Source organism: Pinus tabuliformis, chromosome 3_1, assembly GCF_031772625.1.
Source record: "Pinus tabuliformis cultivar Carrire ecotype Pingquan chromosome 3_1, CPIR1, whole genome shotgun sequence".
NCBI classification, from domain to species: Eukaryota; Viridiplantae; Streptophyta; class Pinopsida; order Pinales; family Pinaceae; genus Pinus; species Pinus tabuliformis.
This window is the reverse complement of record NC_142301.1, coordinates 662,313,958-662,330,845: the sequence shown is the minus strand read 5'-3', so window position 1 is coordinate 662,330,845 and position 16,888 is coordinate 662,313,958.

Sequence of the window (16,888 nt, the reverse complement as noted above, 5' to 3'; positions counted from 1 at the left end):
AAGAGAATTGAAATGTGGACATTGAGATTGCCCAGCCTGAAGATGGTTGAGCCATAAGCCGGAAGCACCAGCGGCCTTGGCAATTGCTCAGGCGGGGCATCAGAGTCCAGGAACGAGAATGCCTGCAGATGGGGAATTCCGGCCCTGCGGAAACAATATTGACAACAACAATGGTGATGCGCCTCTGCAGCTGCAGGAGGGCGACCTGGTGCTCCACGACCCATTCCTCTTCGGCATGGTTGCCTCTCTCTGGTTCTGGCCATGAGGATGTAGAAAACCGGAGTTTCCGCGTCCCCAAGCCAATTCCTAAACTCCAAAATCGCCAGAGGCCAGAGAGTGTTCCCACACTTAGCTTGCTGAGAATGTCGCTCCCCATACCAGTCCGCCTCCTTAAGTTCCATGGCTTGCTCTTGAACCCCGAGCGCCATGAATGCTCCTTACAGTCACCGTCTACTCGCATTAATGCGAATGAACTCAGGCGCGAAGGCTTCAACATTAAATTCTCCAACCTGCCAGACCTCCTCCCGCGTTCGGTTGACTCGTGGCAGCTAGCGTTGGCCATGTGGCCTCCTCGTGCTAGCTGTACCCTCCTTCTTTTCGGATTAGACACCCGCATCCGGGGAAAGGATTTCTTTATGCACCAAAGCGATACAATCCTTTTTGAGCTTGTCATCTTCTATCATATCCAGAGGGCCGGAGAAGAAATGTATAGACTGAGACGCTCCCTGATTAGCAAGCCGATCAGCTACCTGGTTAGCTGTCCGCCTTACATGATGGAAGGAAAGATTCTGGAGAGCTTGGAGCTTTTCTTCCAGGGATTCCAGGCGATTTAATAATCTCCAACTTTTGGCTATTTTGACCGCCTTAGCTCCTGCTTGCATTCGTTTAGCTGCCTCTATAAGGATGAGTGAGTCGCCTTCTACTTCAAGAGGTGAGAGATGATGCTGTTCAGCTGTGCATATACCTTTCCAGAGACCTTCTAGCTCTGCAGCGTTGTTAGTATCTTTCCCTATGGAGCCGTAGTAGACCATCAATGCTTCTCCATTGTGACGTCGGATGACTCCTCCAAAACCAGCAGGTCCTGGATTGCCTTTAGCTGCACCGTCAAAATTGAGCTTATAGGAGTTGTGCGCAGGTGGGGACCAAAAAGAGGGTGAAGCTGATCTGGTGGAGGTTTTAATTGTCTCTTTGACTAAGTATTTGAGATTTAGATTCCATTCCTTCATAATGCAAAGCTCCTGTTGAGTTTCCGGCATGTCATCCTTATTCCAGACTTTGATGGCTAGAGTTTCCTGTAGATGTTCTTTTAGCTTGAGCCAGATATCATCTATAGATCTTGAGGTACTGTTAAATATTCTGTGATTTCGCTCTTTCCACAGTGTCCAATAAGCGAATCCTGGTATAATGCGCCATAAGGAATTAAGTATCCGGCATTTGTATGGATATTTTTCCCAGTTCCTTATAGTGTCTGTAATGTCCTCCGGCCTTGGGTGTGTTCTCCTGCTACATTTCTCAATTCTTCCCCAGATTTGTTTTGCTAGCGTACAATCTTCCATTAAATGTTTGATAGTTTCACCATTTGTATTGCAGTTTGGGCATCTAGAAGGCCCTACAACGCCTCTTTTGTTCAAATTATCCCAGGTTAGAATGCGTTTTCTACTGAGAAGCCACAGGAAGGTTGATATTTTAGGCCAATGCCCAGCTTGCCAGACTTGCTCCCATAGTTGATCTTTTGCCATTCTGGGATTGGAGTATCGTAGTTGATGAGCTTCCTTAGTTGTGAAAGTACCCTTGGTTGTGTAGCCCCATCTGAGTTTGTCTAGCTGATTCGAGATTCGAATCTTTCTGCTGCTGAGTTCCTGATCTATATCTGCATGTTCTTCTCCCTGCCAATCTGCTTGCCAGAGACTCGCTGGTTTCCATGCTTGGAAGTCATGATTTGTAGACGGTTGCCAGAACTGATGTACTGAAGGAATGTTTGCTTGGTTCATTTGAGCTTGCCAATGCGGTTTGTGGAATAAATTAGCCAGTTTGGGAAGTTGTTGCCAAGAATCTTCCCAAAAACGAGCTGTCTTGCCTGAGTTGATTTCCCAGAAGCTATGCTCCTGAAGGAAGCTGCTTTGGGTTTTTGCATTGTTCCAAATTAGAGATCCCTGCGATGTTGGATTTATTTGGATGAGTTCATTCTCTTGACTGCCTTGAGCATACTTGGCCTGCCATAATTGTGCCCAGGGTGTATTTGGCTTGGAGACCCAGTTCCACCAAATTTTAGCACTCATGGTGTTATTGCTTTGTAGCGGATCTCTGAGACCAAGCCCACCTTCCGATTTTGGTTTGCAAACCTCTGTCCATTTGACAAGAGCCCATTTCCGGTTCAAGCTTGTAGATCCCCAAAGAAAGTTCCTCTGAAGATTTCGAATTTCTTTTAAAATCCCTTTCGGAGCTGCTAGAAGAGAGAATAAATAGAGCGGCATAGCTTGTAGAACTGCTTTGATTAGAACAAGTCTGCCAGCTAGATTTAAAGCTCTATAAGTCCAAGATGAGAGCTTGGCTTCTATTTTGTCCAGTAACGATTTCCAAGTAATCTGCTTGATAGCAGAATCAGTGAGAGGGGCACCAAGGTATTTTGACGGCAAGTGTGAAATTGTGAATCCTAGGATCCTAGCTATGATCCTTTGCAGGAAGGGAGGGGTATTAAAGAAAAAAAGCTGAGATTTGGACGCATTAATGGAGGTGCCTGAAGCTTCTGAGAAAAGGGAAAGAAGGGATTTGAAAGCAGTGGCTTCTTTAGCAGAGGGGTGCCCGAAGAGCATTGTATCGTCAACAAATTGCTGATGGGTTTGGGGTGGTCGCCCATGAAGAGAGATTCCTTTAATGCTTTGAGAGGAAACTGCTGATTTGAGGAGCCTGCTCAAGCCTTCAGCCATTAAAACAAAGAGAAAAGGAGATAGAGGGTCCCCCTGTCTGATGCCACGAGAGGGGCGAAAGGGGTGGGAGGGAGATCCATTCAGAATAACAGAAAAGCTTGGCGATGTGATGAGATTCATGATCCATCTGGACCAGGTTACACTGAAGCCAAAAGCTAAGAGCATTTTGTGGATATAATTCCAACTGAGTTTATCAAAGGCTTTAGAAAGATCCAATTTGAGAAGCATACCTGGTTTTTTGAGCAGCTTTAAAGAGTGGATGACTTCGTTTGAAAGTATAATTCCATCCATGATTTGCCGGCCTTCAACGTACCCTGTCTGTTCTGGGGAGATGAGCAATGGTAATAGCGGCTTGAGACGGTTTGCAATGACCTTTGAGATTAGTTTGTAAATTACATTACAGAGTGCTATTGGTCGATATTTCTCCGGCTTGTTTGAGGCTGCTTCCTTGGGGACTAGAGCGATAAAGGTTGAGTTAATGGATGGGAGTATCCAGTGCATACTTCGGGATTCTTCCACCAATTCCCACACTTCCAGTTTTATGAGGTCCCAAAATGCATGGAAGAAATTGGCCGTGAATCCGTCAGGCCCTGGCGCTTTTCCATCTTTGAGCTGAGATATGGCATCTTCTACCTCTTTTAGCGTGACAGGCTGGAGAAGTTGTGTGTTGTGATCTTCATTAATAATTTTTGGAATGTGTTGAGTGATGGCTTGGATTGCTTCATCTCTGTTTTCATTGGGTTCCTTTAGAATGTCCTTGAAATAACCAGTAAATTCTTTCTCCATATCTTCGTGAGCTTCCAATCTATCTCCCTGTTGATTATTAATAAAGGAGATTTTGTTGTGCATGCGCCGTTGGATGGTTGTTTTGTGGAAAAATTTAGTATTTCTTTCGCCTTCTCTGAGCCAGCTTACTCGCGACTTTTGCCGCCATAAGATTTCTTCCTGTTTTTGCTTCTCCTCTATTTGACTCCATAAGGTTTTCTCCTGTTGTGTTTGTTCCTCAGTGCGTCCTTCCAGAATAAATCTTTGTTGTAATTCCTTCATCTGCTGTTCTAATTTTTGTTTGTTCTGCTGTATATTGCCAAAATGATCTCGGTTCCAAATTTTGAGTGCGTGCTTCAGATGTTTTAGTTTTTGCTGGAACTGATACATCCTGGCTCCTGCTGGCGGAATGAAGGATGTCCAGGCTTGATTGACTACCTCTTTAAAGTTGCTGTCAGTGAGCCAGAAGGCCTCGAATTTGAATGGTCTGTTGCTGCTGACGCCAGGTCTGGACCATTGGAGAAGAATAGGCCAATGATCTGAACCTCCTTGAGGGATGATTTCTGCATTGAACTCTCCGCCTAAGTGTATGGCATTATCTGATACTAAAAATCGATCTAGTCTTGAAGAAATTTGATGAGCTCCTTTTCTTTTGTTTGACCAGGTGAAGATGCCATTTGAAGTTGAGATGTCCATGAGTCGGTTATCTTGTATAAATTGCTTGAATCTACTGCTATCACTATCTAGCCGTGTCCGACCCCCTCTTTTCTCTTCCATAGATTTTATGATGTTGAAGTCTCCTCCGCCTATCCATAAAGGAAACTTTCTGTTTGCATTTAGGATGGAAATCGTGTCCAGAAGATCAGATTTCTGCTGTATTGTTTGCGGGAAGTACACATTGGTAATATGCCCATGTATGCTAGTGCCAATGATGTGAAATGTTGCTTGAATGAGATGCAGAGTGGCATGAAAATTGTCAAGTGACACTACCTGAGGATTCCATATGATGGCCAGGCCTCCGGAGGCTCCAGAGGAGTCCACTGCTATCGAACTGCTGCCTGCCCATACTTTACTGCTGAGACTGTCCATTGTTGAGCTGCTACATTTTGTTTCTTGGATCAATACTATTGCTGGTTTTTCTTTCATTATGATGTTTTTAATTGCTCTGTGCTTCGTGGGACTGTTTAGTCCTCTTATATTCCATGAGAGTAACTTCATGTAGACGGAGATTTGGGCTTGAAGAACTTGGTCAACTTGGGGAATTGCCCCGAATCCATGAGTATTTCCCCTACTGCTATTGTGCGCTGTAAGTCTGTTTTTCTGCCTCTTTTCTTTTGTTCTTTGATGATTTTTCTTCCATCCCAATGACTGCCTCCTTGGATGCCCAAACTTTTGTGATGATGTACTCTTGTGAGTACTCCTTCTATTTTGTCTAATTGCCAGGGAGGGATTGAGTTATACTCCTTTTGCTTGCATGCAGCTTCCAGTTTGGATATGTCCAGCTTGGATATGTCAAATTCCTCGAGATCAACGTCTTCTCGATCTTCCTCCATATCATTTGCAGCAACTAGAGCGTTCTCCATATTTTGATCATGAAGACTTAGAGCTAGAGCGGCATCTAAATCCATATCCGTCTCTTGATTGGACTCGTTTAACATGGTTTTTCCTTTAGCGGAAACAAGATCCCCTGGCTCTGAGGCAGAGGAGGGTAATTCGGCATGGATGGGAGGTGCAGAAGTTGATGAGGTTGGCTTAGATCTGTTGGGGGATGTCTGGGAATGTTGCAGAGGATCAGAAGTATCGGCTTCAGGCATGACATGTATATCTTGTGAGGCTAAAACTGAGAAACGATTTGGAGGTGGAGCTTTGAATGCAGGAGCATGATTAGCTTGAGTTTTTTTTCCATGACGGCGACGGATTGGGATTTTTGTAAAGCCTTCAGGATCAAGGTTACCTTCACCGGAAGGGAATTTAGGCTTCACATTAAGGGGACAATCTCGGAAGAGATGACCATGCTCATGACACTTTCTACATCGAAAAGGGATGTGCTCATAGTCAAGAGTCTGTTTCCATTCATAATCATCATGAAAAAGACTTACCGAGTCCGCTAAGGTCTTGGTGAGGTGCATTTTGACGCAGATCCTGGCATATGAGGTGTATTTTCGCGTCTTTGTTTCTGTGGCCACTTTGATGAAGGTTCCCAGTTTGTTGCCGATGTCTGCTAAAGTTTCTTCTCTCCAGTATTCCACTGGTAGGGAATACATTCTGATCCATACAGGTGCCCAGCTGAAGTCTTCTTTGTCAGGATTGAAGCGAGGCTTCCAATCTGTTAGATATAAGCCGGATGAGTTGAAAAAGTACGGGCCTCCTTCAAATATCCTGGTTTTGTCTTCTAGGCAGTTAAAGATAGCTGTGAAGAAGCCCTTTGGGCCAAGCTGTAATGTAACTTGTCCTTTGGGCTTCCATTTGGAAGCTATCCAACCCTGGAGGGCTTTCTCTGTGGGCCAAAAGCCCAAGAACTTTCCAATGAGTGCGTAATCTTGCATAAATTGGATTTCTCCATTAATATGGTGGCTTGGTAACTCAATCTTGATTGGTTCTGCTGCTTTTGGGATACAAGTAGCTGAGGTCACTTTTGTCTGAGATGGGCCTGTTGCATTTTGCTGTCCAATGCTTTCTTCCTCTTCTGCAGGGTTATCTAAGGACGTCGTCCTTTCTGGCTGCTGTTGCTTTTCCTTTTCCTTCTCTGCGTCTTTGTTTGCAGGGTGTCGTATCTCTTCGAGTGGCTGTTTGTTGGTGCGATTTGTTCCTTTTGGAGGGGAGGCAGAGCTCTCCCCTCCTACCTCAGCTTCCATAGGACTGTCAGTGACAGCGTCTGCTACAGACAGCGTGAGCCTGTTCAACGGCGGCGGCGGCTGCTAGGTTTTCCTTCCACAGTCGTTTCAGCATCAGAGCTAGGTTTCTTTCTCCCTTCTCAAGAAATATGTTATATTTACTATCAGTTTTTTTTTATTTTTATTAATACAAAAGAGTTTTTTTATTTAAAAAAAATGGTTCCAAGATAACTCATAATATTGAACCAACAACAGAATTTGAAGCCCAGAAATGGTCCTGAGAACCATTCACATTCCGGATTGTTTTCCAAAATGTAGCAAGGTCCCATATAAAATTACTCTTCACAAGTTTTGTATTTTATGCAACACTTTATGCTAGCTATAAAGGATCTTTCCAAAAAATTAATTGCTTTTCATTCTGGTTTCTATTGCATTCTATATCAACGCTTCCTTTTCATTATGGTTTCTGTTACATTCGTAATCAACGCACATTGAATAGCAGAATGACATCTACAATATCGGAGAGATTCATCAAAAACTTGTTCAGAATAAAACAATACACATTGAAGACAGGAAAGCTCTCTATAGTACCGGCGAGATTCACCAAAAAATTATTCAGACTAATTAACATAAAACAACTAGACTCAAAAGTTGAATCTGACCAAATGAATAAAAAGACAAAGACTATGAATAACACTCATCTTAAATATAATCTCTTTGCTTGTCCTCCATTTATAAGGCCGGCATAGTTCGCCCTAATTTGCAGTAGGTGATAAACTCATATTAAATATGATCTCTCTGCTTGTCCTCCATTTATAAGGCCGGCATAGTTCGCCCTAATTTGCAGTAGGTGGTGATATCATACCCAAAAGATTCGCTCTCCTAATGGATATAGATTCTGCCTACTTCGCTGGATCGGGCTACTATCTAAATTTAACTTGACTCAAATACCTAAATTTAGCGTATTTTAACAAATATAACCTCTGTCTGTGCTAAGTTTGCCTTGACTATGCTAAGTTTGCCCTATTTAGCTGTAGGCGGTGATCATACTGGCTCTCCCTGTGGACATAAATTCCGCCTGCTTGGCAAAATCAGGCTTCACGTCTTTCAGTCCATTGGATTTACAGAATCGATCCATCCATGCGCTCAGCAATGGCATTTTCTCTGGATCTATTAAAACGCTATCGGTAGCCTTCTCGAGGCCTTTGATAATCGCTGACAAACCACCCAATGCGATGTCAAGCAAGCCGATCTAATCCCCTCCAAAATACGTTTTTCCTGCAAAGCACTGGTTGGTTTGCAGCGCTTCCTATCAAAAGAAAGTTTGTAACGCTATCTTCCACTGCTTTTTGTAGATGCTCGCCATGGCCAGCGAAAACTCCTTGCAGACATGGATAGAACTGAGGGGCACACATTAAAACCAGGAGTATATTGGTTATTGAATAGAAAAATAATATTTTTAACTTTCGAAGACACAAATAGCAAATAAGGAAAGGATCGATGAGATACGAATGTAGGCGATTACTAAGAATGAACTAAATTACCTTATTGTCTACAAAGGCAGCCCAGAAACGAGCAATGGATCGGTCATATGGATCTTTGGGAATTCTTGCGAACAGGGTTCGATTTCAGCAGCAGCTCGCTCTTAGCTCTGAGATTCTCTTCCACGAACTGGTAATCGATACCTTTAAGAGCAAGTGCTATGCGAACCCGCACAATGAAGGGACTCAGAGTCATACCGAACCGCTTCACCTACCCCTTTTCTCCCCGTTTTTTTATTTCAGTTTATGAAGGGACTCAGAGTCATACCAAACAGCTTCACCTGCCCCTTTTCTCCCCATTTTTTAATGTCAGTTTTATTTCAGTTTTCGATCAACGATCAAAATTCATTCAATCGTCTAACACCACAAATCCACGGTGAACAATAGGACACGACGGCGGCTGGGGCAATTCATTTCAAAGGGAAACGTCTTACGGTGTAATTATTAAAATGGTTGAGAATTATAGGTTTACGAGAATTTTAAATTTTTATATTATTGAATTTTGATAATTAAATGAAAATTTAATAAATTTTAATTATATAAATGTTCACAATACCAAAACATTTATTTTATAATTAATTTTATATTGTCAAAATTTAAAAAATCATAAAAAATAACTAAATTATATCTATTTTTAGAGATGAATTTTATTATTTCAAAATAATGGTATTTACATTAGGAAATATAAAAGCAAGTCAAAATCTTATTGGGAAGACTAGACCATATCCAAAAATAGACTCTCCTTAAGAAGGAGAGTGACAACTGAGAGCTTAAGGACACAACAATAACCATACTATAACTATCATGCTAACCAAAATGGCATAATACAAAGAAAATTATAAATAAGATAACATAATCCATGATCAACACATAGTCAAGTTGATGACTCATAAATTGAGCCTATCTCAAGAATGGATGCATTTGTACCCTCTAGTGCTCTACCTGTATTTGGTGAAATGCCAAGATGCTTCTCAATCCTCTCCATTCTCCCATCTAGGTCCAGTAGGTGCTTGAGGGAGTGCAAAATGTCCATGCGCAACTCATGCCTTTTTGGAATAGTTTGCCCCAACAAAAATTGCATCTGCCAGTGTAAACCCATAATCTACATGTATTGATTGAACCCACCCCTCGTATGCTCGATATCTAGAATCCAATCTACCCACTTTGTTAGAACCTCAAAATCAGAAAGGTGGTTTCTATGAGTAGAAGCTTCCCCATCAACCCAAGAAATATATTCAATAATGTGGCCAAGGGTGAGTTCCTGGTACCAAGAAGCAGAATCCTTAATTCGGTGGTGCATACGAGTGTGCCCACGTTGGGTCTGCCCCTGATAATATGCAATGCCCTGCCTCACTCGAGCCTGCTAACGCGGTATGTCTAACCCAATCACCAAAATTTCAAATTGAAACCTTAGCCCAGACTGATTAACCATGGGACTACAGACACAGGGTTGACACATTCCAATGGATAACAGAGCCCCCTAATGACTAACCTATAGACTAACCTACTAAACCAACCACCATGGCAAGGGGGGTTTAGCTCCACCCAATTGCAAATAATTTTTTCTCCACTAACCCACAACTTGACAAACGACCCACTCCACTCTCCAGGTTATCAATGCTAATAATCCAAGGCAAAGACCAATAACTAGAATAATATAGAGACAAAGAGATACAATACCTATGAGAAGGCTAGAGTTCTCCCACTACCAGATTATAATGTCCCTTCCAACTTGTTGGATTTTCTCTCGACCACACACTGAAACATAATACTGGAAATGAGACTAACCAAACATCAAATATGACATGGAGGAGACACACGAGTAACTAAAGCCACTTGCTCACTACACCCCGAGCCTTGCCCTCCACCAGACCACAAGTGACTTTCAGCCCTATTTGACCACCCAACCAACTTAATATCTCTTCTAAACGAGCTTGGATGACTCCAACCTGAAAGTTGATAAGAACAACTACCTTCAATGATAGATAACAAAGTCTAAGACTAAGACCAAAGGCCCCCTAACCAAGAAGATAAGTAATTTGGATAGAAAAGCTGAGACTAAATAGAACCAGTACTAGCCACGTGTCTTGCTCAAATTCTCCGCCACTATCACCATTATTCACAACATACAAAGCCTGGGCCTGCTGCACCAAACCATCGGGACCAAAATAGGATTAATCTACGTGAGAGAACCAAAGGGAGAATGAAAAAAGCACCTTACTCCAATCCTAAACAAATTCCCTCCGATACTACCACAATAAAACTAAAACAACTGAAAAATTCCCAAACTGGAGAGCAAGCAACATGACATTTTCTAGAGATAAGCCATCTCAACTAAAATCTCGCCTGAGTGATACTACATCAAAAGGTTAACTGGAGCTATTTTTTTTCTAAGTTATACTAATTCTATTAATGAAAAAAAGATATCATACACTGAGGTTGAAGCCTGTACTTACCCATGCCAAAGGAATGGCATCAACCAACAAAATTCTGGATTTGAATTGCACAGAAGGGAAACCAGTCCGTAACCAAAAAGTTCAGAAAATTAGCTTGTTGCCCACGCAGGGGAAACCATCAAAGCATCTAGTTTTGTATCATTGTATCTAATGAGACCAAAAGAAGAAAACCCAACTGAAGAGTTGAAAATCTTATAGTGTTTTCCCAAAAACCCATTGTAAACATAAAGCTAAAAAACAGAGTCCCAAAAAACCTGAGACACGTGGCATGCTGAGTGGCAGACTATGTGGCGGACGCGTGGCACACTGAGTGGCAGCAAGGTGGCAGACAAAGAGGCTGACACACGGCATCGAGGTGGTAGGCTAGGGACGTGGCGGCGACGGAGGGTGCTCCTCCACAATGAAGTATTTGTACTCCTCTATGTCGCCACTTGCCAACAATGATGTCTCCCTGTCGCTAGCCTGCAAATTCGGGTGCTCTTCCTTGACGAGACAATAGTATTCGTCCATTACCCAGTTTGTTTGCGGAGCCTCGTTTACTTCCTTCCCTGCACGTCTAGTCTACTGCTCTTGGCTCCGCTCCCTTGCTCCTTGAGTGCTTGTCTGAGCCAGTTCCGGTTTGGCTTTGGTGTGGCTGCACCCTACTGTGGTGCGCCCACCACTAGCAATGTTCGATATCCCAATTGCCCTGGTGCTGCCACCTCCCATTGTTCCTTGCTCCTCAGTTGCAGTGATGCGTCCACCATCCTCGGTGGCTTGTTCCTCAGAGCTCTGCTCTTCCTTGTGAAAGCAAATGGTTATGGTGGTCGTGATGAGGGGCTTGTTCAGGGCAAAGCAAAAGGTGAATTGGGAATTTTGGGAATGCAGTTGAGGAGTGGAAGGAGTGCCTCTGGGAGACGGGGCAGAAATGGAGGGGAAGTTGTTAGGAGGCGAGGCAGGGGCCACCGAGTGGAGGCGACTTCTTCCACTGTGCGTATTTGGGTAACGACCTGAAATTTTCTCAGCCAAAGAGGAAGTGGTATCCGAAGTAGGGAAGCGCTAGGGGCGACTCAAGCTCTCTCAGTTCCCACCCCTACGGCTGCGCATCCTATGTCGCACCGTGCTGTCTGCAGGCGGATGCGAATTTCATCCGAAATTGGGCACAATGGGATGCAGCGTCACAGTGGAGCTTGCGGATAGTTCAGCAGAGGGATGAGCAACCAGGGCTGAAGGGAATATAAAATGACAATCCAGGCTGTGGGTGAAGTGGATGCCTGAGCCAAGATCAATACAACAAAGGAGGTTGCAGCGTCTCCCAGTGGTTGTGCGGGAGCTGGGTGCAGTCATTGCATGAGGGCAGAGGCATTGCAGAGGCCGAGGTTGCAAGGATGGATAGGCAAGAGCAGAGGTGAAATTCTCCCGAGAATTCATGTTTGCATTGAGTCAAGGTTGATGGCGGTTATCAAAATGGAGGCAACACTTACATAAGGTGCATTTATGGCGATTGTAAAGCCATTTTTGGACCATTGTGCCAACCTGTGGGAGGCCATGTGGTCTCGCCACACGCCAACCCAGTTGGCGGCTACCTCACTGTCCTTAATTTTCACCCGCATCCGGGAAACTGGAGCTATTATTATTGATTATGTAAGTGTGTCTATTTTGGAATATGGCTTCTAGAATTTTAATTTTATTATCAATAATTATTTGTTGGATGGTAGGGATTTAACCTCCACATAATATTTTAGAGTATTCTTAGTAGTATACAAAAATCAAAGGTTGAGATTTATCTCCAAAGTAGTTATTCCCTTTTAATTAAATTGATTAATTAAAAAACATCTTATGAACAAGTGTCATATGAAGTGAGTTATGGCTTTTTTGGGCATGTGGTATTGTCACGACCCCATGGCCTCTTATGGTTACAAGGCACCTTATGGGCACACTGCGATCTGCGACACTAGCATGTTTCACAACTACTTAGAGTAACATAGTGTTAATCCACCCAAACTACACCTCACAATATATTACTCATGTCAACCTCTATATTATATTAAGGTGCATAATTTTATCAATATAGAGCAATAATACTATTGTCACATCTACTTCAGTTAACTTCATTCATCAAAAAAACACGAGCATCATATGTAAGACATTAAATTAGCTTTAACGTTATCATACACATGCACAAAAACATAAGGAACGACCCTCTGGCCTTCTTCTTTATTAATAGAACACAAATACAATAATCCACCAAGATAATGGCTTGATTTGTAGGAATACATAGCCAAAATCTGAAATAATGTACCACAAAACCTTCCCCCACTCGTAAAACCCTACTCGGGTCAATTTGACACCTATTGGGTCGCTGCCACCCTATTCAGTGAGTGTCAATTTTGTTGCAAGGTTCGCTTGGGTTTGCATGACTGTAAGCCTCAATCTACTCCATTTAGTTCTCCTTGTATTCCTTAACACTTCCTCATTCACACCTATTCCAAGTCCCTTTGCTATACAACTTTGGTTTGTGTTGGACGATGTCCTCTCCCATCATGCAATTGTGTTAATTATACAAGTTGTGCCCTCCTCTTCATGTGGTTACCCTCATTTATAGTTGGGTCAACTCACCCTCATGGGCCATGTGCCTTAGGTTGGGCCAACCTCATCATTTTGCCCAAGTGATCACACAACATACCCATTGCACTTGTTGTGCCTAGTTATTCTGCCCATGTCATTCCACTTCATCTTGACTAAAATTCCCTCGGTTAAACATGCCTAATTGGTTGGGTCTCCTCAATGCATCACTCGCTCGTCACTTGGCCCACTATGCCATCAAGCCAACCTATCAAGTCTCACTTCTTGATTTTTCAACAACCACGTCTCCATATCATCTCATTTCTTGCGATGGTTTCGTCGCATTTCTTGTAACGAGGGTGATACCCATGGCATCTCATCTCACCAAGGCTTAAGGGGCACACACTTGGCTCATGGATGAGATGGGGGCACATATTCGTGCCTAACATCCTCCCCCACCCTAATTTATCATTATCCTCAACAACCCTGGGACTGCCGACTGATGGTTCATCTCAAAAGCCCTTAGCTCCTTCCCCCATCTCCACAAGCACTCACAGGTCTCCCATCCATTTTCTTTCGAAGCACCCTTCCATTTGATGAAGTGCTCCCTTCTTGTTGTTTCCAATGCCTGAAGTTTGATAGCTTATGATCTCCTTAAGCTTCAACTTTGGATGAACAATAATTACTGTTGTGGCACATGGTGGCTCTGATCTACTTGGATCTTCTGTATCCACCCTGCCCTTCTTCAAATAACAAATATAGAATATTGGATGATGGGATCTAAAATGGAAAGGCAGCTCTAGATTATAGGAAATACCAACAATCCACTCCACAACTCGGCACAGCCCCTCAAACCTCCTCACCAATGATCTAGACATATCAATAGGTAGTAGGAATTGCTCCTTGGTCATCTTCATGAAGACCATACAACCTGTTGACCTCTACTGGTCAACTACCCATGCAGTACACCCCCCTTTTCTTTGCAAAAAGGGGCAGCACCTGATCAGCGTTTCCGTGCCATCCTGCAGTCATCAGCAGCTTGATCATTTTGATTGTAAACCCAGTCTGCATGTATGAATTTGTAAATAATCTAAGCAGATTAGAGTCATGTATGTAAAATTGCCTAGGTGGACCTAACTTTCTATGATAATCTATGTCCCGGAAGGTTTTTCGTCTCACCGATCCATGGATCGGCAGAGTTTTCCTTCAAACCTGACCCTAAAGCCGGGATGGATTTTGTCATTAGAACTTTAGGAGAATCCTAGTGTGTTAATATGCTAGATTATAGTTGTGTCGCAGAACTGGGTGATTTATGAGGGTCTGTGTTAAGTGGGCTTGTCCCCTTGAGATGTAAGTTGTAAAAGTCATGATGTAATGTGTCTTGAGGGTCGAAAAATGTTTTAAATCCCCTCGTGAGTCCTAAGTCCTAGGTCCTGGGTGATGTTTCCAAAGGTTTAGTTCGATGATCCATTTAAAAAATGAAATAAAATAATAAAATAAATAAAAAATTTAAAAATTTAAAAAAATGAAATAAATAAAAAATAATAAAAAAAAAAATTTAAAAATTTAAAAATTTAAAAAATAATAATAAAATAATAAATAATAAAAAAATTAAAAAATTAAAAAAAAAATGAAATAAATAAAAAATAATAAAAAAAATTTAAAATTTTAAAAATTTAAAAAATAATAATAAAATAATAAATAATAAAAAAAAATTAAAAATTTAAAGAATGAAATAAATAAAAAATAATAAAAAAAATTTAAAAATTTAAAAAATAATAATAAAATAATAAATAATAAGAAATTTTAAAAATTTTAAAAATAATAATAATAAATTAATTGAATAAATCGACAGATGAGATCAAGAGATGTCTTGATCTTCACCAACGGTCGAGATCATTTCTACATGGATCATTCGAACTAGCCGTTGGGATCATTTCCTTTATATAGGGTCTTAGTTGGTCATTTCAGATTCAATTCGATCTGTGAGTCTAAGACTGAAGAAGCTCTCTTGTAAATCTGTTTCTGGTTAATAAAGGAAGACTTTGGGGTCCATATCTTGCTGGTGTTACTCTCTTGGAATGCTGTGAGATCATTTCATTTTTTGCATATGTTATTTTCAGCCATTAATATTAGCTTCTTATAGAGTATTGTGAGCACAGGTATCTTGTTCACTTGCTGGGGTTTGGGTGCTGTTAGGGTTTCTGAAGTAATGGCAGGTATCTCCATTACTGTTTGAGATCTAGCAACATTTTTGCCCTCTTTGTTGACGGTTGTTTTGAGCTGTGCAGAAAACATTTTCTGAAGGAATTTTGTGGGCGTTCGGGGAAGTTCTCGGCTGAACCAGCCAACTCCCGCAAGCATTTTTTGCTGAGCCCAGTTGGATTTGATCCTGGGTCTATCATTCGGTTTATTTATTTGATTTGCATGAGAAATTTTCTGAAGTTCTTCATAGTGACAAATATGAAATTTTCGTTTCGTTAAAATATTTCCGTTCTTATTGCTGAATCTGGCTGTTAAGGGGCCAAATCTGTAAATTAATCAGTTGTCTTAGGGTTTCAATTTTCTCTGATCTAGGGTTTCAAATTTTTTTCTTTATGCAGTTTTTATCAGGGTTTAGGGTTTTTAGGTTTCATTTTATCACATAAAAAATTTGGAAATTTTTTTTTGCCAGTTTTCAGTTGTTTTTCATGTTATATCTTAAGATCTGAATTTTTCAAGTCGAGATGCGAATATGATATCTAGTTAATGGTCTAGGATTCTCGTGGTGGTTTAAAGCATTTATCTTTTTTCAAAATTCTCAGTCGCTGGATATCGTTTGGTTATGTGATTTCGCTGATACCTTTTGATGACAAATTATTGCTGTTCACGGTTTATTTTTCTATATCTAACAAGTAATCATTTTAACAATAATCTCTTAAGGCACTGGTCTGCTCAATTAATCAAATCATTTTAGTGCTTTTTATATCGTATCTCGTGTCTCCCAACCAACTGGTCGACAGTTGGTCTCATCATCTCACAGGGACTACCCCCCTTAGCCGCGGGAGACAGGCTTAAACGGAGGGATCGGGGATCAGAGTGACAGCCCCCGGTCTGAGCGTTGTCGTGTCAATCCGCGCGACAACATTTTTTGGCGCCGTTGCCGGGGATAGAGTTTTTCTGTCCTTGGTTTTTCAACATCTTTTCATCATTCATCGTTCATCTGTCTATCATTCGTTTGAGCCGGCAACGACAACATTTTTTGGCGCCGTTGCCGGGGATAGAGTTTTTCTGTCCTTGGTGTTTCAACGACTTTCCATCATTCATCGTTCATCTTTTTATCATTCATTTGAGCCGGCAACGACAACATTTTTTGGCGCCGTTGCCGGGGACAGAGTTTTCCTGTTCCTGGAGTTTCATCGACATTCATCTTCTCATCTCTCATCTCTCAGTTGAGCTGGCAGATTCAATATTTTTGGCATCTTTTCATCCCATATCAGCAGCATCTCTTGGGTTTGTTTCTTGTTTGGGTGGCGACTCCACTTTCTCATTTTTCCCAGACAAGAAGCTTTCCTCATATCTGCTTGTGGTTACTTTTTGGATCCTAGAATCAGATTCATTGTTCAAGTGGCGACTCCACTTCTCTCATCTCTTAATTTTCTTGAGCAGAAATCTTTTTCTATCATCCAGTTGATCCCTTATTGTTCATCATGGATTATTCATTTAAACCATGTCATTTTACTGATAATCTCCATGATCTTCCGAAAGAGGCCATTGGTAAATTATCTAAGTTCTCGGGTGGTGATTCGGTCACTGTTGGACAGCATTTAAACAGGTTTACT